Source organism: Aquarana catesbeiana, linkage group LG04 (genome assembly GCF_042186555.1).
Source record: "Aquarana catesbeiana isolate 2022-GZ linkage group LG04, ASM4218655v1, whole genome shotgun sequence".
Taxonomy (NCBI): domain Eukaryota; kingdom Metazoa; phylum Chordata; class Amphibia; order Anura; family Ranidae; genus Aquarana; species Aquarana catesbeiana.
In genome coordinates, this window is record NC_133327.1 from 315657416 (window position 1) to 315675006 (window position 17591).

Below are 17591 nucleotides of genomic sequence, written 5' to 3' on the forward strand. Positions count from 1 at the left end.
CTTGGGAGACCCTGTGAAAGTGTGCCTAGTCTGTGCAATGCTGTACCCTACGCTAATACTCAACTAGTGAATGGTAGCGTTCAAAACATTCACCAATGCAAAGACCAGGATTGTCAGGACAGGAGGGACAATAATAGCGGGTGTCACGCCTATATCCGCGTTTGCTGCAGACACAACATCTTTTTTGGGGGGGTTCGTTGGGTAGGGGTACTCGGGAGGACATAAAAATGCCTCTCATGCAGCCGACTGCATTTGGTTGGGGATGTAAATGGGGGAAGTACGGGCGCTGCAGAAGTGGTGGGTTCCCAATTAGGATTGGCGAATGCAGCAGGAAGGGCATTATGGGCACGATGGGCCTGTGTTTGTCTTCTTGGTGGCAGCGGGACACTATTTGTGCTTGCCACCTCACCAGCTTGAACTGCACTTATGGGACTCGCCACGTCACCAAGTGTTACTGCAGTGCTGGTTTGACTACGACCGGGGTGTACTAGGCCGCTGGCGCTTGCCAGTTCACCAAAACACTACCAAAAAAACTGTTAGCGATCGCAGGGATCAGGCCTGACTCTGCGAACGCTGCAGTTATGTGTGTTTAGTGTTTTGTAAGTGACAGTGATCGATTGATACTGCACGTGGGTCGGCTGGGCAGGGCTGGGCCGAGGGGCAAAACACAGGTGCTAGCAGGTATCTGGGCTGATCCCACTAACACTACGTTTTTGGGAACCCTAAACTGCTGGGGACGCCAGTATAGATCTGATCGGATCAGATCAGATATTGATCAGTTCAGATACTATACCACTAAGGGAGGTGTACGGTGTGTGCGTGGGTGTTAGCGCTACTGGCACTAACCTGACGCTGCCTGGGGCTGGTGCTTGCCAGTTCACCAAAACGCTACCAAAAAAACTGTTAGCGATTGCAGGGATCAGGCCTGACTCTGCGAACGCTGCAGTTATGCGTTTACTGTTTTGTAAGTGACAGTGATCGATCGATACTGCACTTGGGTGGGCTGGGCTGGGCCGGGCGGAGGGGCAAAACGCAGGTGCTAGCAGGTATCTGGGCTGATCCCGCTAACACTGCGTTTTTGGGAATCCTAAACTGCTGGGGACGCTAGTATAGATCTGATCAGATATTGATCCGATCAGATACTATACCACTAAGGGAGGTGTACGGTGTGTGGGTGTTAGCGCTACTGGCACTAACCTGACGCTGCCTGGGGCTGGTGCTTGCCATTTCACCAAAACGCTACCAAAAAAACTGTTAGCGATCGCAGGGATCAGGCCTGACTCTGCGAACGCTGCAGTTATGCGTTTAGTGTTTTGTAAGTGACAGTGATCGATCGATACTGCACTTGGGTGGGCTGGGCTGGGCCGGGCGGAGGGGCAAAACGCAGGTGCTAGCAGGTATCTGGGCTGATCCCGCTAACACTGCGTTTTTGGGAATCCTAAACTGCTGGGGACGCTAGTATAGATCTGATCAGATATTGATCCGATCAGATACTATACCACTAAGGCATAGTTGCCAACAGTCCCGATTTTCCCGGGACAATCCCGATTTTGGGACCCTCGTCCCGATTGGAGAGTGTCCCGAATCGGGATTTTCCATAAGGAAAATCGGGAATGTTGGTTTTTTTTTTTTTTTTTTTTTTTTTGGAGCAGCGGGCTCCAGCAAAATGGCGGCCGGCGCTGCCGCTCTAGCTGCCTCTAGTGGAGAGGGGAAGGGGGCTCGATCCGTGCAGCCAATGAAGCGGCTTCTTTGGCTGCACGGCCCCTCCCCTCTCCACTGAAGCGAGCAGAAGACACGGCGCCGGCGCCGTGTCTTCCTGAAAGTTCCCCAGCCCCGTACTGCGCAAGCGCTGCGCCTGCGCAGTACAGGGGGTCCGCCATTGCCGAGGGGAACTTTCTCGGCAGAACACCGGCCGCTCCTCCACTGAGCGGGGGCCGGGCTGCATTGAGGGGGGGAGGCTGCACTAACTGAGGGGGGGCTGCACTAACTGAGGGGGGGGCTGCAGTGAGGGGGGCTGCACTAACTGAGGGAGGGCTGCAGTGAGGGGGGCTGCAATAACTGAGGGGGGGCTGCAATAACTGAGGGGGGGCTGCACTAACTGAGGGGGGGGCTGCACTGAGGGGAGGCTGCACTGAGGGGGGCTGCACTAACTGAGGGGGGGGGGGGCTGCACTGAGGGGGGAGGCTGTACTAACTGGGGGGGGGGCTGCACTGAGGGGAGGCTGCACTAACTGGGGGGGCTGCACTGAGGGGGGGAGGCTGCACTAACTGAGTGGGGCTGCACTGAGGGTGGGCTGCACTAACTGAAGGGGGGCTGCACTGAGGGGGGGGCTGCATTAACTGAGGGGGGGGCTGCATTAACTGAGGGGGGGCTTCACTGAGGGGGGGCTGCACTGAGGGGGGGCTGCACTAACTGAGGGGGGGCTGCACTGGCGGGGGCACCTGATGCAAGGACAGACTCTGGCGGGGGCACCTGATGCAAGGACAGACTCTGGCGGGGGCACCTGATGCAAGGACAGACTCTGCTGGTGGCAGGCGACGTGGCTAGTGACACGCTCAGGGATCCCACTGATTCTGCATTATGGTGAGTTGAATGATTTAGTTTTATATTACAATGTAATAATAGAAATAATGCGCTTCAATCATCCTGACACTATAACAACCATGGTGCCGGGATGATTGAAGCGTTAACACCAGGTGTTTGGAGTATCTTTATCTGCTGATTGTTAAACTTTCTAGAATACACATATTTCTATTGTTGTGTAGGACCTGGGGCTGCTGTCCCGTCATTCCCCTCTCCCCCTTTCCCTCCCCCATTCATCTCAGACTCTAACCATACCCTCTTGAGCCACGCCCACTTTCCGCGTAAGCCACGCCCACTTTCCGCGTAAGCCACGCCCATTTTTCGCCGCGGCGCGCTTCGCGCGCCGCAACTATTATTTTTTACTAGGTCACGCCTACAAACGAATGCCCCGCCTCCTAATTATTGATTGGCTCCGCCTACAGCAAAAAAAAGTGTCCCACATATTTTTTTTTCAATGTTGGCAACTATGACTAAGGGAGGTGTACGGTGTGTGGGTGTTAGCGCTACTGGCACTAACCTGACGCTGCCTGGGGCTGGTGCTTGCCATTTCACCAAAACGCTACCAAAAAAACTGTTAGCGATCGCAGGGATCAGGCCTGACTCTGCGAACGCTGCAGTTATGCGTTTAGTGTTTTGTAAGTGACAGTGATCGATCGATACTGCACTTGGGTGGGCTGGGCTGGGCCGGGCGGAGGGGCAAAACGCAGGTGCTAGCAGGTATCTGGGCTGATCCCGCTAACACTGCGTTTTTGGGAATCCTAAACTGCTGGGGACGCTAGTATAGATCTGATCGGATCAGATATTGATGCGTTCAGATACTATACCACTAAGGGAGGTGTACGGTGCGTGGGTGTTAGCGCTACTGGCACTAACCTGACGCTGCCTGGGGCTGGTGCTTGCCATTTCACCAAAACGCTACCAAAAAAACTGTTAGCGATCGCAGGGATCAGGCCTGACTCTGCGAACGCTGCAGTTATGCGTTTAGTGTTTTGTAAGTGACAGTGATCGATCGATACTGCACTTGGGTGGGCTGAGCCGAGCCGGGCGGAGGGGCAAAATGCAGGTGCTAGCAGGTATCTGGGCTGATCCCGCTAACACTGCGTTTTTGGGAACCCTAAACTGCTGGGGACGCTAGTATAGATCTGATCGGATCAGATATTGATCTGTACAGATACTATACCACTAAGGGATGCGTATGCTGCGTGCGTGGGTGTTAGCGGTACTGGCGCTAATCTGACGCTGCCTGGGGCGACGCATATCACCGCCGGGCGATCAGGGGGCTAAATCTTTATTCGGTAATAAACGGCGGGTGCCCTGACACTATAAAAAATAAACAAACTAACCAGCGTCACCCGTAACGGTTATACAGTGATCAGTGGTGAAAGGGTTAACTAGGGGGCAATCAAGGGGTTAAAACATTTATTCGGTAGTATATGGGAGTCCCTGTCGCTATAAAACGCTGACGGCGAACCTAAATATTTACCTCACTAACTAGCGTCACCAGCGACACTAATACAGCGATCAGAAAAATGATCGCTTAGCGACACTGGTGACAGGGGGTGATCAAGGGGTTAAAACTTTATTAGGGGGGGTTAGGGGGGTATCCTAGACCTAAAGGGGGCCTAAAACTCACTGCCCTAACACTGTAACTGTCACAAACTGACACCAATACAGTAATCAGAAGAAAAAAAAAAAAAAACAGCTTGGTGTCAGTTTGTGACAGGGGGGGGGGGGTGATTGGGGGGGGATCGGGGGGCGATCGGGGGGGGGGGATCGGGGTGTTTTGTGTGCCTGGCATGTTCTACTGTGTGTGTGTGTTGGTGCACTCACATTGCAGTCTTCTCTCCTCGGCCCGGAACGGAAAATGCCGAGCCGAGGAGAGATGACATCATTTCCTCTGCCTCTGTGTACAATACAGAGGCAGGGAAATGATCCCATTGGCTGGGAGCGATCGCGAGGGGGGGGCCACGAATGGATGGCCTCCCCCTCACCACCGATCGCCGTGGGAGATTTGCCGACCGCCGCAGGCACCGGGGGGGGGGTCTGATCGGACCCCCCACCCGCGGGCAGGCAAGGACTTACCTGTAAGTCCTTTTGCCTGCCCGTGCCATTCTGCCGACGTATATAGTCGTGCGGCGGTCGGCAAGTGGTTAAAGTCGCTTCCGCCCACCAATGCTATGGAGCCAAGTGGGGGCCATCTTCCCCACACTTGACAGCCAGGCATCCAGAGGAGAGGACACGATCATCTCCGCCTCTACCGTTGGAGAAGACCAGAGAGTGGCGGGAGGGGGGGCCCTCTCCCGCCATCGATAAACATTATCTTGCGGCGAATCCACTGCAGAAACCACTTTTATCTGAAAGCGGACCGCCCGCTGAAGAAGAAGATACCGGGGTTATGGCAGCTAGCTGATGCCATAACAACGATATTCCTCTTCAAAGTGCCAGCGTATATTGACGGTGGGTAGTCCATAAGTAGTGATGTTTAAATTGCAACAATAAAAATTAAAAATGCCTTCAGGCTGGCTTCACACATGTGCCGTGCGAATTGCAGCTCCAGTTTCCCCACGAAGATAAAAATGATTCATTGAAGATAATGCACAGGGCCCCCCTGCCCCAAAGCACCCACCCCCCCATGTTGAGGGTGTGTGGCCTAGAATGGTCCAAGAGGGAGGGCGCTCCCTTGTCCCCCACCTTTACTGACCTGCTTGGCTGCGTGCTTGGATAATAGTCTGTATGGATTTTTGGGGGGACCTCATGCCAATTGTTTGGGCGTGGGGGTTCCCCGTAAAATCCATACCAGACTGAAAGGTCTGGTATGCTCTTGGGGGAACTGCATGCCAGTTTTTTTTTCATTTTGGTGAGGGTTCCCCTTCAAGATCCTTAGCACACAAGCCGCACTGCAAATCGGATCATCATGATCCGTTTTCTGGTGCCACTTCTATTCAAATCAATGGGTTCTCATAGGGAACTATTGATTTATGACAAGTCAAAAAAAAAAGGCTTGACGTGGCTTAACGCGGCTGTATCCAGCGTTAAGCCACATTTAGTAGCTTTTACCATCATCAGATGTTTTTTCAGCTGTAACGCCGGTCCTCAGAACGCATTGGCCCTGGGTTTTTTTACAGCTTGAAAACGCCTATGCCACTTATAGCTCCTAAAAGCCTGTGTGTGCACGGACACCAATCTTACCAATCTTTAGATGTGGTGGCTGCATTCGTTTTCTTTTTAGGCTTTCTCCCTCTGTTTTAACCTGGTAATCTGGCCAGTAACATACCTCCTGATTTAGAGTGCCCCCACTCTTGATGGAGGAGCACCAGAGACACCTTTGGACAGCAGCATTGTCAGTCTTGGGGGGAGAGGAGTGTAAGATGTACCATCAGATTTAAATACACTAAACAAATTGAAGCCAAACTCCAGCTAACATTTTTTAAGCAGTTACAGCAACAGCATGTTTTCTTTTGTGATTGAGTTTTACATAAATGAATAAAATGGGATCATTGTAAGCACCACTGTCAGTGACAAATGGTTTACCTCAACCCTCTATTTGCAACAGCTTGTTCTGTTGAAAGACAACAGACTTACTGGCTGAATCAACAGGTGAAAATAAAATAAGGAAAGACTAAACAAGAAAACGAATACAACCCCCACATCTAAGAATTGGTAAGCTGCAATATAATGTTTGTTTTTTGGTTTAACTACTTGCGAACCGCCACCGTACATATACTGCAGCAAGGCAGCCGCTCTGGGCCAGATCACGTACCTAATATGTGATGTGACACTTCTGGGTCTGGGGTGAGTGCACACGCTGCCAGCGACCGGCTCAGAACCCAGCGGCGGGTACAATGGACATGATGTCTGCCGGCACCTGCCGATTACACAATACGCAGGCAGAATGGCAATCTGCCTATGTAAACAAGGCAGATTGCTGTTCTTTCAGAAGGGAATGTATTGATCCTGTGTCTCTGTGCAAAGCAGGAACACGGATCTTTGCCTTCCTCTAGTCAAATCACCTCCCACACAGTGAAAAGCACAGGCTAGGCACACAGTTAACCCTTTGATCGCCCCTGTCAGTACAGTGACAGGGCATATTTGTATCACTGTATTAGTGTCACTGGCCCCAAAAATATGCCAAAAGCACCAGTTAGGTGTACGCCGCAATATCGCAGTTCTGCTTTAAGTCACTGATCACCGTCATTACTAGTAAAAAAATAAAAATTAAATAAATAAAAATATCCCATAGTTTGCAGACGCTATAACTTTTGCAATAACCAATCAATATACACTTATTGGGATTTATTTTACTAAAAATATGTAGCAGAATACATACTGGCATAAATTGATGAAGAAATTTGATTTTTTTTCCCATTTTTTTTTTTATTGGATATGTTTTATAGCAAAAAGTAAAACATATTTATATTTTTTTCACACTTGTCTGTCTTTTTTTGTTTATAGCGCAAAAAATAAAAGTCGCAGAGGCGATCAAATACCACCAAAAGAAAGCTCTATTTGTGGTAAAAAATGACACAATTGTTATTTGGATATGGCGTTGCACCACCGCGCAATTGTCAGTTAAAGTAACGCAGTGCCGTATTGCAAAAAATGGCCTGGCCATGAAGGGCGATGGGGGGGGGGAATCTTCCAGAAGTCAAGTGGTTAATACCTCTTTAAGTACTAAAGCAGTTTTCTGTAAGTATACAGTACATATGCTGCTTTCTAGGCCCTGCCTATATGGAGTTTTCTTTCTTTGCTGTTATTTTTTTAAAAATATTTATTAAAAATAAAAAGTTGCACTAAATGGATAAAACAAAAAGTGAATACCATAAGTGAACGTGAAACAAATCCTAATTGCAAATAAATCAATGCACATCACTCAATTGAATATATGTGAAAACAATAAAATATGAACACAAGATCAATAAATCAATAAATAATTCAAATTGTCCATAAGTTGTGTATCGGTGAAGTGTGTCTTCTTTCCTATGAAAAGAGACCACTAAAAATATATAAATGGTATATAAATAATAAAGTCCACAATAAATCCCAGGGTCTTGATAATGGGCTCAATGCTTCAGTGTCAGAAGAAACAGGAGGCAACTCAAATATGCAGTAGCTCTGTATGTGATAACCCTTACCAGAGATGATGGATCCCCTTAAGAGCAGGATCAAACGAGCAGGCAGAAATAGCCCTCTGCAGGGACACACAATCCTCTAGTATCTCCAGTCGCTGGTAATCTCAGGTGTTTGGTGGGAAGTATCGCCGTATAGCAGTAAATGCTTGTCAGCTCAAACTCTCACTCTGAAAGAGAAAGCATACTCGGGCTCTAAGCCACGAGTGTGCAAAGAGAGAGAGAGAGACTCCGATTGTGTAGTAAATAAAATAGCAGGTCATTTATTGCTGGCAAGTGGTGAATACAAAAAATTTAAAAACATGGATAAATAAAGCCGGCTAGCTAAACAAACAGGATAAAAATCAACCGTGTACCGGGTTACATGCGGCGTAATAGCATGATTGCGTCAGCACAACGCACCGCCCTACATGTTTCGCAATACCTTGCGTCTTCCTGGGGCACGGGCGATGTGCTGACACATCACTCAAATAGAATCCAGCGGGAACCAAGCCTCGATTTCAGCCTGGTATCATATTGGCTAGAGCAAAAACCAAGCCTCATTGTCAGTTAGGCACCATATTGAGCCTCGGAGAGCACATGGACTGCAAATTAGGGCCAAGCCTCACTCTGAAATCACATTGGAACGCATTCAGCCAGACCTCAACGTGAATTTCAGCTGTCAATCAGGGATCATATTGGAGTTCAGGGAGCGTCTGGATCGCAAAACAGGGCCAAGTCTCTTCATGGGATCCCATTGGAACAAACCTCCATATACATCGGCAAATCGCATGGTGTATTGTGTGAATTACACACACCTCGTTAGAAGTGTACATCTCAAGAAAGACCCCCAGTTCAACACGTCCCCTGAGGGAGGCACTGACATAGAGGGAATTTCTTATTGAAAAAATCGTTTTTTTGTTGTTGTGTTACAGAATAAATTCCTCAATATTATATATCGCCTCAATTCTCTTTAACTGGCCATAACATAAATAAAGCATGACAGGCTTTTCAAAGTGGTGTGGTAATCAGGTATCTTCAAGAATTATCAATGAATGCATTTATTTCTATGCCTGTATTTAAACCGTGAGGTTTGAGACACCTCATTTTATATATCCATCTCATTTCGAGCTTTGAAATAGCTCACCTTTTAGGTCCCCCCCTCACGGGAGTTTAAGTTTATCAATCCCTATCAGAGAGGTACCATTCAGATTTTGTTGGTGGACTTCCAGATAATGTCTGGAAAAAGGATGGCCTTTAAAACCTCTTCTAATCTTCCCTATGTGCTCATTCAACCTGACCTGCAACGGACGTACTGTACGACCGACATAATTGAGCCCACACGGGCAGGTCAGGAGATAAACCACACAGGGTGTAGAACAGGTGATAAAGGATTTAATGGGAAAGACCTGATTTGTTCCCCTGGAAGTAAATTGTGCAGTCTTTCTACTCTTAATAGCATTAATGGAGCAAACGGCACACTTATTGCATTTATAATTGGATTGTTGGTCGTACAGTACGTCCGTTGCACGTCAGGTTGAATGAGCACATAGGGAATATTAGAAAAGGTTTTAAAGGCCATCCTTTTTCCAGACATTATCTGGAAGTCCACCAACAAAATCTGAATGGTACCTCTCTGATAGGGATTGATAAACTTCAACTCCCGTGGAGAGGGGGACCTAAAAGGCGAGCTATTTCAAAGCTCGAAATGAGATGATATATAAAAAGAGGTGTCTCAAACCTCACGGTTTAAATACAGACAAAGAAATAAATGCATTCATTGATAATTCTTAAAGATACCTGATTACCACACCACTTTGAAAAGCCTGTCATGCTTTATTTATGTTATGGCCAGTTAAAGAGAACTGAGGCGATATATAACGTTGAGGAATTTATTATGTAATACAACAACAAAAAAACGATTTTTTCAATAAGAAATTCCCTCTATGTCAGTGCCTCCCTCAGGGGACGTGTTGAACTGAGGGTCTTTCTTGAGATGTACACTTCTAACGAGGTGTGTGTAATTCATACAATACACCATGCAATTTGCCGATGTATATGGAGGTTTGTTCCAATGGGATCCCATGACGAGGCTTGGCCCTGTTTTGCGATCCAGATGCTCCCTGAACTCCAATATGATACCTGATTGACAGCTGAAATTCACGTTGAGGTCTGGCTGAATGCGTTCCAATGTGATTTCAGAGTGAGGCTTGGCCCTAATTTGCGGTCCATGCGCTCTCCGAGGCTCAATATGGTGCCTAACTGACAATGAGGCTTGGTTTTTGCTCTAGCCAATATGATACCAGGCTGAAATCGAGGCTTGGTTCCCGCTGGATTCTATTTGAGTGATGTGTCAGCACATCGCTCGTGCCCCAGGAAGACACAAGGTATTGCGAAACATGTAGGGCGGTGCGTTGTGCTGATGCAATCATGCTATTACGCCGCATGTAACCCGGTACACGGCTGATTTTTATCCTGTTTGTTTAGCTAGCCAGCTTTATTTATCCATGTTTTTAAATGTAACAATTTGTTGTATTCACCACTTGCCAGCAATAAATGACCTGTTATTTTATTTACTACACGATCGGAGTCTCTCTCTCTCTCTTTGCACACTCGTGGCTTGGAGCCCGAGTGTGCTTTCTCTTTCAGAGTGAGAGTTTGAGCTGACAAGCATTTACTGCTATACGGCGATACTTCCCACCAAATACCTGAGATTACCAGCGACTGGAGATACTGGAGGATTGTGTGTCCCTGCAGAGGGCTATTTCTGCCTGCTCGTTTGATCCTGCTCTTAAGGGGGTCCATCATCTCCGGTAAGGGTTATCACATACAGAGCTACTGCATATTTGAGTTACCTCCTGTTTCTTCTGACACTAAAGCATTGAGCCCATTATCAAGACCCTGGGATTTATTGTGGACTTTATTATTTATATACCATTTATATATTTTTAGTGGTCTCTTTTCATAGGAAAGAAGACACACTTCACCGATACACTACTTATGGACAATTTGAATTATTTATTGATTTATTGATCTTGTGTTCATATTTTATTGTTTTCACATATATTCAATTGAGTGATGTGCATTGATTTATTTGCAATTAGGATTTGTTTCACGTTCACTTATGGTATTCACTTTTTGTTTTAACCATTTAGCGCAACTTTTTATTTTTATTATTTGGCTATCACCATTAGATATTAGACGGTTTATTGTTGCAGCTTTCGATTTATAAGAGCTATTAGGTCCTAGCACGGTATTTCTTATTTATTTACCATCATTTTTTAAATATGTGCCTTTATGAAAAGAGAAACGGGTATGTTCACAGGAGATGTTTGTAATATTAGGAACTAAAACAATTTTCTGTAAATATTTGGGAGAAGAGCAAAATGTAGTAAAAGGTGAAGTATTTTCACCATCTTCTATTTACGCCTAGACGTGTAAGGAAGGTTACCCTGTGAGTGGTGTTATGTTGCTTTATTTGCCAATATATAACAACTGATTGTGAGGTTTCAGTTTAAAATGTATCCAAAGCTAAAATGTTTTCCTTCAGTTTCAGATAGAATAAGAAAAGTTTATTCCTCAGTTTGGATTGCTGTTTGGGTCACTGCTTGGGGGATTCATCCTCATTGTTTGTCCTGGTGACCATTGTTACTGGGAGCGAAATTGATGGAAAATTCAGACTTTGGGTTGTCACCAGGACAGGAATAGAGCGAAAATCATCCAATGGGGATACCTGTTCCAATGACAACTGTCTAAAAGGGCACTTGCCCCATGGAGAGATTTCCTATCACTTTCTTTTGTGTTTGCTGGATGAGAAATAAAAGGATATTTCCATTTAAGTGATAGGGGCATTTGGAACAAATAATTAGTGAGTCAGGTTGCTCACATTTTGAAGACTCCTTCCTGTCTATGTTACAGCACAGTGTCAATGTCTAGCAATTAAAACAACACACCGTTGAAAGTTTTTATAAGAGTGTGAGCTCCCTGGCCCTGGCCCGTGCCTGGGGAATGCTGCCCATGTGACAGGGCCACTCAATTTGCCATTAAAATACCTAACAATATTACAAGTTTGAACAAGTTTGAAGGCTGGCTGCAGGCTAGCCTGGATTTGTAGGAGGAGTCTGAGGGCTATATATCCCCCCTCCTCCTCCATCAAATCCTTTGTCGGATCATTTCCGGGTGCATAGGGCATGATTGCGTCACTTCCGGTTTCGGCCAGCAGAGTAGCAGCGCGGTCGGCTGCAGGGTTCTCGTCGGGTCTTGCTCGCAGTTCCAGTAGGTGCAGGTGGATGGCATCAACAGAGGGTCTGCAGTGTATGCCATCCATACCACTCGGGTGTCAGCCCGTTCTCAGCAGGGGGTCAGCCGATAGCGGGGGGTGTCGGCTCGTGGGGGGGTGTCCGTCCTGTCACAGGGGAGGTCCGCCTGCTTTTGGCACAGTTCCTGGGTATTGTATCATTTACCGTCTCTCTGTGAAGCTTGGGAAAGTACAAACATATTCATAGTTCAAGAGAACTCAGATATGGGTACAGGGAAATTCACAAACATCATTTGTTAAATGATTGAAATTCCGAGCTTGTTTCTGCACAATCACCCCCTCTCTCCGTCTTTTCTGCTGGTTTGTCCATCTATATCTGCACATAGTATGAGGGAAGAGGCCATCGTATATTACAGCAACATACAGCTTGAAAGAGATAAATATCGCCCCCTTGTGGATGAAAGGGGCAGCATACTGTTTAATGCAGCTTAGGTCCTCATTCACACCCAAGTGTTCATTGCGCAATTCTCGAACCTCAACAATGCTGAAACAATAAATCCCGCAATTCTCAGCCTGTTCACTTGGGGGGGGGGGGGTTGTTGCAGGTTTCCTAAAGCTCAGCAATGCTCTGTCTCTGTGGGGGATGATGGAAGCTCTGGTGCCCGTATTAGCTGGTTCTGGGCTCCAGAGCAACTGGGGGTGCCGAGCCCAGGAGGGCAGCTACAGCTCAGGCGCTGTACTCCCATTCATTTCATGGCGGCATCAAGCTGGAGCCAAACGCAGGGCTCATCCACCTCCGCCAGTGGGAAGGCAGGGACGTGGGCTGTGTATCACCTCGACTGCGGGTGTGACAAAACATGCTCAATTTTAGCAATGTACAGATGCAGTCTCACCATACTCTTCATTCTCCGTGTGGACACGTCTTCATGTATACACCTCCAGCCATAACTACCATGCCCGTACCAACTGTTCCCACGCTAATTTAAGAAATGTTCAGCTAACGGTGGCCTTTTGTGATTCCTTAGCTCCCTGTTTTCAGCTTTTCATCCAGCATCTGGGATGTCTAGCAACCTCATTTGGACTGCTGGCCAAACACCAGGAACGCTATACATGTATGTTTAGCAACTATAATGCATACTCAGCAAGCATTCAGCCATAGGAAACAGGGATGGGGGGAGGGAACAGAGAAACCAGTTGGTCTGTCGCTGACGATCCTGGGGAGGGGCCATGCATGCGGGGAGTTGATTCATGTAACTGGAGCAGGACTATTTTTATTTCTGGTGTTAATAAGTGCTCTAGGTTCACTACCATATGACTGACGTCAGTACTAGATCTGCTCAGTTCTTGCTGGATTTCTACAATCTGTCAGCATCTGTCATTGTTCGCAGCATTTCTGTTTCAAGGGTAGCATTCCTGTCGCAGCTTTTCGATCATAGCGTTTCCTGTCACAGCATTTCGCTCATTTCTGTCATAGCTTTTTCGTGCGTAGCACTTCATTCGTTGCTTTCATTTGTAGCATTTAAATCGTAGCATTTCCTGTCACAGAATTTCGATCATAGCATTTCTGTCATAGCTTTTCTTTCGTAGCTTTTCATTAGTAGCATTTCGGGTCATAGCATTTCATTTATTGCATTCCTGTCGTAGCGATTTTCCTGTCATAGTGATTTTTCCTGTGTAGCTTTTATTCGTAGCGATTTTCCTGTCGTAGCTTTTCTATCGTAGGGATTTTCCTGTCGCAGCATTTTCCCAAGTAGCTTTCATTCATTACGTTTTCCTGTCGTAGATTTCAGTCGTCATGATTTTCCTATTGCAGCATTTTCCCGTGTAGCTTTCATTCATTACGTTTTCCTGTCGTAGCTTTTCAGTCGTCATGATTTTCCTGTTGCAGCATTTTTCCTGTTGTAGTTTTTTATTTTCCCATATAATAAAATATCGCAGCATTTTTCCTGTTGCAGTTTTTTATTTTCCCATATTATATCATTCGTAACATTTCCTGTCGTAGCATTTCCCTGGGTAGCTTTCTTTCGTAGCGTTTTCCTGTCGTAGCATTTTCTTGTGTAGCTTTCTTTTGTAGCGATTTTCCGGTCGTAGCAATTTTCCTGTGTAGCTTTCATCCATAGCGATTTTCCTGTAGTAGCATTTTTTCTGTCGTAGCAGTTTCCCATGTAGCTTTCTTTCATAGTTTTGTCCTGTCATAGCATTTCGTTCGTAGCATTCTTGTCAGCTAGTGCTCACATCCAGGGTCTGTTATGTCTACGGATCCATACAGGCTGAGGTTTCGTTTAAATCAGGGATATGCAATTAGTGGACCTCCAGCTGTTGCAAAACTACAAGTCCCATCATGCCTCCGCCTCTGGGTGTCATGCTTGTGGCTGTCAGAGTCTTGCTATGCCTCATGGGACTTGTAGTTCTGGAACAGCTGGAGGTCCGCTAATTGCATATCCCTGGTTTAAATGGTTGCCCACATAACATACATCATATGATGCACGTTCATTTCATTACAACTGTACGACTACCCACCATGGTCTGTGGGTACACTAACCCTGAGGGTTTCAGTTTGCTACCTGTCTCTGTTTTCTGTCATAGAATTCTGTTAGCTAGTGCAATACGTCATACGATGCACGTTCATTTCATCACAACTGTGCGACTACCCACCACGGTCTGTGGGTACACTAGCCCTGAGGGTTTCAGTTTGCTTCCTGTCTGTTTTCTGTCGTAGCCTTTCATTTAGTAGCATTTCTGTTAGCTAGTGCTCACATCCAGGGTCTGTCATGTCTATGGACCCATACGGGCTGAGGTTTCGTTTTTAATTGATTGTCGTCCCACAATCTTCTCGCCCGTATAACATACGCCACACATGCACGTTCACCATTACACCTTTACTACTACCCACCACGGTCTGTGGGTACATCAGCCCTGAGTGTTCGTTTTTAATTGCCTGTCTTTGTGCTGCAGGTTGCTTGGGCTCGCTTACTGCATACACTAGGGTGGCGTTGTCATTAGTTTCACTTTCACGCGCTGTTGGTCTTGTCATTTCTGCACCTACAACCTCATACTTGTCAGGTACGAAGGGGCTGTTGTTCTTCATGGGTTGGTTGTCTGTTCTCTTTCTCTTGTTTGTGTTTCCTTAGATCAGGGCATGATGCGTGTTCCGGATGCGACAAATTCGCATTCATCTCTCCGTCGTTGCATGGGGGTTCAGTGCATGGCAGCACCCCATCAGGTAGGGGGGACCATACCAAACTCATAGCTGAGTTTTTTCACTGGTGTACCCCTTTCCCTGCCTTAGATGGGGGGGCAGTATTTTTTAGGTTGTTATTCCTAACTCCATCCCAACCTCTTCCATCCACTAGCAGAACATGTTTCTATGCATGATTCTTAACCTAGTTCCATGCTGTATCTAATACGCTCTTACGTCCATGCTATAATCATTAGGCAGGATGGAGGGGATCATAGCCCGCTCGGTTAGAGCGGAAGTGTCAGCAAGGACCCCGGCTCCTGCTCTTCTCTGTGCCCCTGCAGGCGAGGTTGGCATTTCTTCACAGTGGCATGTGGAACTAGGGGCTAGCCTGGTCACAGGCGATCGATCTGGCCTATGGTTCTTATCCAGAGTATTCCGAGGGTTTCTACCAAGGGTGGGAAGGTTTCATAGGTTCCTGTCTCTGGCTTTCACTGCATATTGCCTCTGCATTTTGGCCATCTGCCAACTCTATCAAGTATCTACCAGGTGTCCAGCATTTCAGACCCCTACAAACTCCTGTCAGTCTGTCCATTTTTTGCAGCTCACCCTCTCTAAGCTGTGATAAGGGTAGTCAGGGATGTTTTCTTGGCACGGCTACCAGTTACCGGCCAGTTTTTTTCGTGGTGTTTCAGACTTCCTGTCTTCCACCCTTGGCTCAGTTACCGGTTAGTGCTCTAGGCAATTCCCTTTTGCTACGCTCACAAGCTAGGGGTTCGTGGTCATTACCCTACCACTGGAATGGTATCAGATTCAAGTATACGTCCTTCTCTGCAAGATTCCTCTGGTCAGCTCTTTCTCCCTTCCCCATGCATCCTCTCAGCATGAACAGTTCGTTCTCAAGTCCAGGTTTACCTTCCATATTAGGCTCATATCCTAAACCCTTTTCTGGTTATTTGTCAGGATCGGAGGCAACTTTGTGGGTCCCGAACAGGGGGTCTCTTCTTTCATCATCAGGTACATGGGGCGCTGGAGTTCCTCCTGTTTTAGCTGTCTCATATGTAATCCCCTTTTGTAGGCATCCAGGCTTTCGCTATTTTCTTGGACAGATGGCTGTTGCTGGCCCTTCATTGAAGCTTTCACATCATACCTACTTTGGGTCTCTTTTTGCCCTCTTTCAGGCATACTGACCAGCCAGGCCAAGGCATACCTCAGGTCTTGGTAGTTAAGATTATTGCATTTCCAATGAAGACTCTGACTACAAGTTTGAAGGCTGGCTGCAGACTAGCCTGGATTTGTAGGAGGAGTCTGAGGGCTATATATCCCCCCTCCTCCTCCATCAAATCCTTTGTCTGATCATTTCCGGGTCCCCACCCACCCGTTCCCCATACTTTTATTATTTTATTTACATTTCATTCATTCAGGGTATGCCCTCTTTTAGGCATACTGACCAGACAGGCCAAGGCACACCTCAGGTCTTGGTAGTTAGGATTATCGCATTTCCAAGTGAAGACTCTGACTACAAGTATCTGTTAAGATGATGAGCCTGATTTGTATAAAGTGTGAGGTGCATTTCTCACCACTAGAGGTATACAGAGATTACTATTCTGCTCTGCTGTTCTACATTTTATTTCATTCCAAGTTTAATATAATAGGCCCAGCCTACTCATCCAACAGGATGCCATTTTAAAAAAATTAAAGCTAAACTCCGAATTTGTTTTCTAAAAACATTTGTCATGTGTATTCTTACTTCATCTCCAAATCTCTGCAATAATCCAGTGTGAAACTTTGCCTCTGTGCAGGAGCTTCCTGTAATAAACACTGGTCACTGCTGTTCTCTCTCCTTGTGCAAGGTGATGGGTCTTGTCTCCGCCCCTTCTATAGTTCTCTGCAGGTAATGGGTGAACTGGCTGGGCCCCTCCCACATCCCTTTCCTCGGTGCACAGGCTATGTGCAAGACATTGATGATGTCACTACTACTTTTAAAGTTAATATCTGTATTAGTAAAAGCATTTGAAGCTCACAACATGAATTTGTGGCTCTTGAGGAATATATTTTAGTGAACGTTTTTGTGCCTAATGGCCCATGCACATGATCTGAAAATCAGATGACACATCGTCCGTTTTTTTTTTGCTTCTTTGCATGCTAGTTGTATATCGAAAATAGAGAGGTTACTTAAGTTATGAAAATTCTCGTACAATAGAATAAAAAATCAGAAGTGATGTCATGTGTTGTAGTGTATTTCTATTGCATTTTTGGACGACAACTGTACAGATTAAATTAAAATCGTACCATCTGGTATACGAGAAAAAATGTAGTGTTTGTCCGATCGGATAATTTCGGATGAACTGTCGTAACTGGCTCTCGAAAGCTCTGTACTAATGATCCGATTATCGTATGATCGCCTCGAAAGCGGTATTTTCCATCCAATATTCGTATCGTATGTAAGGGACATTGGGTTGAATTT